This window comes from Salvia miltiorrhiza, chromosome 2, assembly GCF_028751815.1.
Source record: "Salvia miltiorrhiza cultivar Shanhuang (shh) chromosome 2, IMPLAD_Smil_shh, whole genome shotgun sequence".
Taxonomy (NCBI): domain Eukaryota; kingdom Viridiplantae; phylum Streptophyta; class Magnoliopsida; order Lamiales; family Lamiaceae; genus Salvia; species Salvia miltiorrhiza.
The window spans coordinates 29,214,063-29,219,579 of NC_080388.1; positions in this window are offsets into that span (position 1 = coordinate 29,214,063).

Sequence of the window (5,517 nt, forward strand, 5' to 3'; positions counted from 1 at the left end):
AACATCTGGCCAGCTCTGAAACTGACAGCGGTGAGTGTCTGCTCCTCTAGTTTTAACAATGAGCATGGGAAACCACGTGAAAAAACTTTGGATTACATCCAAATGGTTTTATTTCATGAATTATGGCTCAACTGTCAAAAAATTAAGTACACAAAGTGTGAAAAATGGATATATTGATTATAAAGGCGATCACATTAGGGAATTCACTTCTAGTGGAGAATTGGGTCTGATCGAATTACTTGCATTACTGTTTTGTTGCTTCGTAAACTTTAAGTTACTTGCATGATCGAGAGATGTGTGTTGATTGCAAAATTTTGAATTGACTTTGTTGAATGTTTGGACGGAAATAAGCATCGTTGAAACGCTATCTTCCTAGAATTCATATTGTTTTTGCTTGAGGACAAGCAAAAGGCTAAGTGTGGAGGGGTTGTTTTATGCCTAATTGTTCTTAAGTTTGGGGGTTTGCATGTGTTTATTTTAAGTTAAATATCCTGGAAATTGGTGCGTTTATGGGTTTGTTTTATGCTTCGCAGGAGATTCTGATTTTATAGATGGAAGAGTGTGATGTTGGAGATTTTAGGTGAAAATGGTGTTTTCTGGCGCAAACCAGAGCAGAGCAAAAATGCCAGAGCAGAGCTCACATCTCTAGAGCTGAACTTCCATAGTCAGAGCTGAATTCTCTAGAGCAGAGCAAACGTGTCAGAGCAGAGCTAAACTTTCCAGAGCAGAAACTCGACAAAGCTGAAGCTCATTTACCAGAGCGTACAATTTCCAGAGCTGAATCACCAGAGTTGACTATTTTCCAGAGTCAACATAGTTTTCCAGAGCTCACTGTGATCACTATTTTTATAGCAACAATAACTGCATCTAAACAGTGCAATTGTAGTACGCAAATAGCAAGCAGAGTATCGTATCCACAGAGACTGTTAAACGAAATCACTCTATCTACTTCCTAAACAGACTCTCACAGTATGCAAGTGAAACGAAATTGAAGGTGAATTACGAACTAAATTTAACCAAATGAAAACTAAAGAGCATATAAATAACGATTACTTAACTCGAATATATGGAAAACTCTGACCCTAGGGATGTACTTTCACTAATTAACTACATGCATTCAACCTATTGATTCAATTACCAATTTTAATCCAACCCTGATGAAAGATCACTATATTATTCACAAGCGTCTCTAACGACCACCTATGAACGTAGATTAATAAATCCCTTTTCGCATTCAAGACTCCAAGGAATAAATTAACTCCAAATAGCACATAAAGAATAGCTTCCTATAGCTTCACCTATCGCATTCAAGACTCAAGGCTAACACTATATCATGCATTCCTGAATCGGCTGAACAATTATCGCATTCAAGACTCAAACTGAACAGCTAAACATGTAAATCATTGATCAGATAATTCACAAGAAATTAAGCACCAGGAATCATGAATCACAAGTTGGAGGGCAAATTGATATCAATAAATCAAAAACACATAATTAATCAGCTATGTACAAACCCTAGGTTCAGATTAACGAACTAGCCAAACATAATAAAATCAAACATAAACATAATTAAATTGAACGCAATTGTAAAAACAAATTGTATAAAAACCGAATTAAAACGATTGTAGCGGCTTGAATCTTCAATCTTGATCCAAGCCTTGAAAACTGGAAAGCTAAAAAGTTCTAAAGCTATGAAACTGAGAAAATAAAGTTGGGAACAGAAAAAGGAACCCAAAATAGGTCATAAGAAGACCTATTTATAGTACCAGGGTAAAATACAGAGTTTGAAACCCAGAAGAACTCCAAAAACGCGCAAAACTGAAAAATCCGGGTAGCCGGCGACCTGCCCGGCGACCCATCCGGCGGTCATTGGCTCAAGCACAAAAAATCTTCATCACACGGCGATCGCCGCATCTTTTCCAACGTTCCAGAAGGTCCGGCGACCCAGGCGGCGGTCGCCGGTCAGGTCGCCGGAAATCCTTCTTCGGGCGGTGGTCAACGGTGTTTGACCGCCGGGTTCTGACTACTGCGCGCGATGTTTTTGTTTCGGCCATAAAGTTCTCGTCCGAACTCCGATTTATGATCCGTTTGCGCTCACGAACTCGTATCGAGATGATCTACAACTTATATTTCAGGACATTGTTCCAAATGCGAACTCAATAAATCTGCAAATTCCTTCAAAGTTCGAGTAAGAATCATGTTTCACAAGATAAAGCAAATTAAGCACAAAACAATCATCCAACACTCAATTTCCTATAAAATTAACATCATAATAACATTAAAAACCATGGAAACATGAGTGTTATCAACTCCTCCAAACTTAATCCATTGTTCGTCCTCGAATAATGAGAAGAACACAAACAATAACACGAATGGGTAAGAACTCTAGCTCATAGATGCCTCCGAAAAATAAAGAATAATGGAATTCTCAAATCTTCAATAATCAAGCACAAAATTCACCAATAAACACAACCTATAGCAAAATCAACCTTGACATTCCAAACAATTGAATCTCACAAGGTATGTGTATCACTCAACTCTCAATTTGATGGAATATATAGGACGTGTATGCTCTCATTGAATTCAATGCAATGCAGATCTCTTACCATAGGCTTGCCAATCGTCTACAATCTCCATCGCTAATAGTGTGCCAAGACTAGGATCAAATAGGTCTTTATTTTTTTCGGGTTATAATGTAGGGACATTGGATTAGGTAGGGAAATATCGGCTAAGTGACTCAAATAGATCAAGAACACCAACCTTATGACTTCACTAATCAAGCATGGAATAAATTCCATCTTCCACCCAACTATATCACATGATCAACACAGCTCAAGGGATTTAATCATCACAAAACAGAACTAAACACTCTTTTATGCTGTCCATTTATTTCCAACAAACAAAGTTGACTTTCAAACAAATATCTCAATATACACTCGACTTCACACTTTTTCTCTTTTTTTTTTTTTTTCTTGAACAGTTTTTTTTTCTTTTCTTTCCATAACTTTTCTAGAGCTCGTAAGAGTAAATAGTAACACAAAATCATCCCTTCTTCTTCACAACCCACTATGAATATTCACCACATAAAGATTCCCATATACTTCATCACCCCCTATCATCCAGCTAAAGAATAAAAGCTAAATAGGCTCAAAGTGGATAACAAAGGATAATTTTTTCAAGGACAGTGTTTGGGATAATAATGTGGCTAGCAAAAGATGGCCTAAAATCATCTCCTAATCCTGGGCACAACAGCAACCTCGACACAGAAACCATGGCAAGTTCTAGAAGATCACCACATGCAATGACAAAACTCACAACAAAGAATAAACTGTGTATGATAAACAGATATAGCTCAAAATCTCACAGGTTTATTCAACATCTAAAAGTCAAGGTCAAAATCACTCTAAAATTATGCAAATTAGTTTCAATATGCTCAAATCATCAAAGAAAATCAAATTCCAATTTTTTTTTTTCACAGAAATCATCATTGGCATTTCACCAGAAATCTAAAGGAGCAATAATCATCTCAAAAACAATCACACACCACCAACCAAGCAGGATAAAACAATAAAGCTAACAAAAATATAAAAGTGATACACATATCTACTCTCACCCCCCTCCCCCAAACTTATTACAGAACATAAGTTCAAAAATAAGTTTGGAGGGATGATGATATGTGTGTCACTACTCACAGAAAAAGCATGCTCCATGGTGGTGGTATGAACCAAGCGCGAGTTCCCGCATCTTCCAAGCTCAACGCTGCACTAAAAACCCCAAAACAAAGAAAACAAAGAAAACAAAGAAACAAAAAAAAACTAAATGAAAGGAAAACAAAACAAAGAAAACGGTTGGGTTACCTCCCAACAAGTGCTTAATTTAACGTCTAGAGCTTGACGATACCTCAAAAACTCATGGAGGTCGGAAACAGCACTCTAACCATTGGAAAGCTTTTCTACTCTTGGGTGCCCTCTCCACAAAAACACTTCTCTTGGCTCGGACATCCTCCACAAGCATTGCCCCCTTCTCATTCTTGTTCCGAAAATTCTGAAATTTCACTTTTTTCTTCTTGGGGGTATGGGTTTTCAAAGACCCCCCATCATGCTCCAAAAACAAACACATCTCAAAAGTCAGAACTTCTTTTGGCTTTGGAGTTTTTTTCTTGGCTTCATACTTGGGCAGCTCATTCTTCTCAACCTCTTCATCCTCCAAATTTGCTAGAAAACTGTCAGCCAAATTAATCACTTCATTCTGGGGAACTTCCTTTGGTGGAGGTTTCTTGAAAATCACAGTTTCCCCATAGGCTCCCAATGTCATCGTCCCCCTTTGCATATCTAGCTTTGATCCACAAGTGGCAAGGAAAGGTCTCCCTAACAACAAAGGCATCTTTGGATCCTCCGGAATATCCAACACTACAAAGTCGACTGGGAAGAAAAAATCACTCACCTTCACAAGCACATCTTCCGCAACTCCTAGAGGTTTAGAGCAAGACTTATCAATAAGCTGAATTGTCTTGTTGGTTGGCTTCAAATTCCCCAGCTGCAACTTCCTATAAACTTTGAGAGGCATGACATTTATGCTTGCTCCGGTGTCATACATCACTTTCTCACACAATGACTTTCCAATCTTCACAGAAATATTGAAGCCGCCCGGATCTTCTCTCTTTGGAGGCAATTGATACTCCTTCACTGCGAGCACCTCCTCAAATTCATTGAATGCACACTTCTTTTCCATCACAGCCTTCACAATTTGCACCTCATTTGGCTTGTTTCTCAAGATCTCCACGGAAGGAATATTCACAGCCAGCTTCTTAAATGTCTCCAAAAATTTGGAGCTTTGCTCTTCTAATCTTGGCCTCGGGAATGGAAGAGGAGGAGAAACAGAAATACCTTCATCCTCAACTAAATTATCAACCACCCGGATGGAATGACATTGCTGATTTTGCTGAGGCTGTTGATGTTGGATCTTCGGATTGAACTGAGTGATGCTAGGAAATTGGCCTGGCTTGTGCTGTGCAGCTGCTTGGTTGGCCATCTGACCAACTTGAGTCTCCAAAATCTGCACTTGCTTGGACAGTGCTGAAAAATTATTCCCAATATTTACCACCTGAGACTCCAAATTAGTCGTCCTTGAACTAACAGTTGTCTCCATCCCATTCATCTTCATTAACATCTACTGCATCATATCCTCCATTCATACCTTCTTCGGCTCATTTATAACTCCTCCGCTAGACACAGAAAATCCAGGTGGAGGCTGCAAAGCATTGTTTGGATTACCGTAAGAAAGGTTAGGATGCGGGCGCGCTCCTGGCTGAAACTGCTGCTGACCCTGCTGAAATTATTGATTTCTGCCATACATTCCTGGCTGTCCTCGCTGGAAATTCCCATAATTTCTGCCATTCACATAATGGACATCTTCCATAACTGACGGATCTATCACAGCTTGCTCAGGACGTCCAACATTCAACTCACCAAGTTTTGTAGTCAACTCTGCCAGCTGTGTAGCCATTGTTGTCTGTTG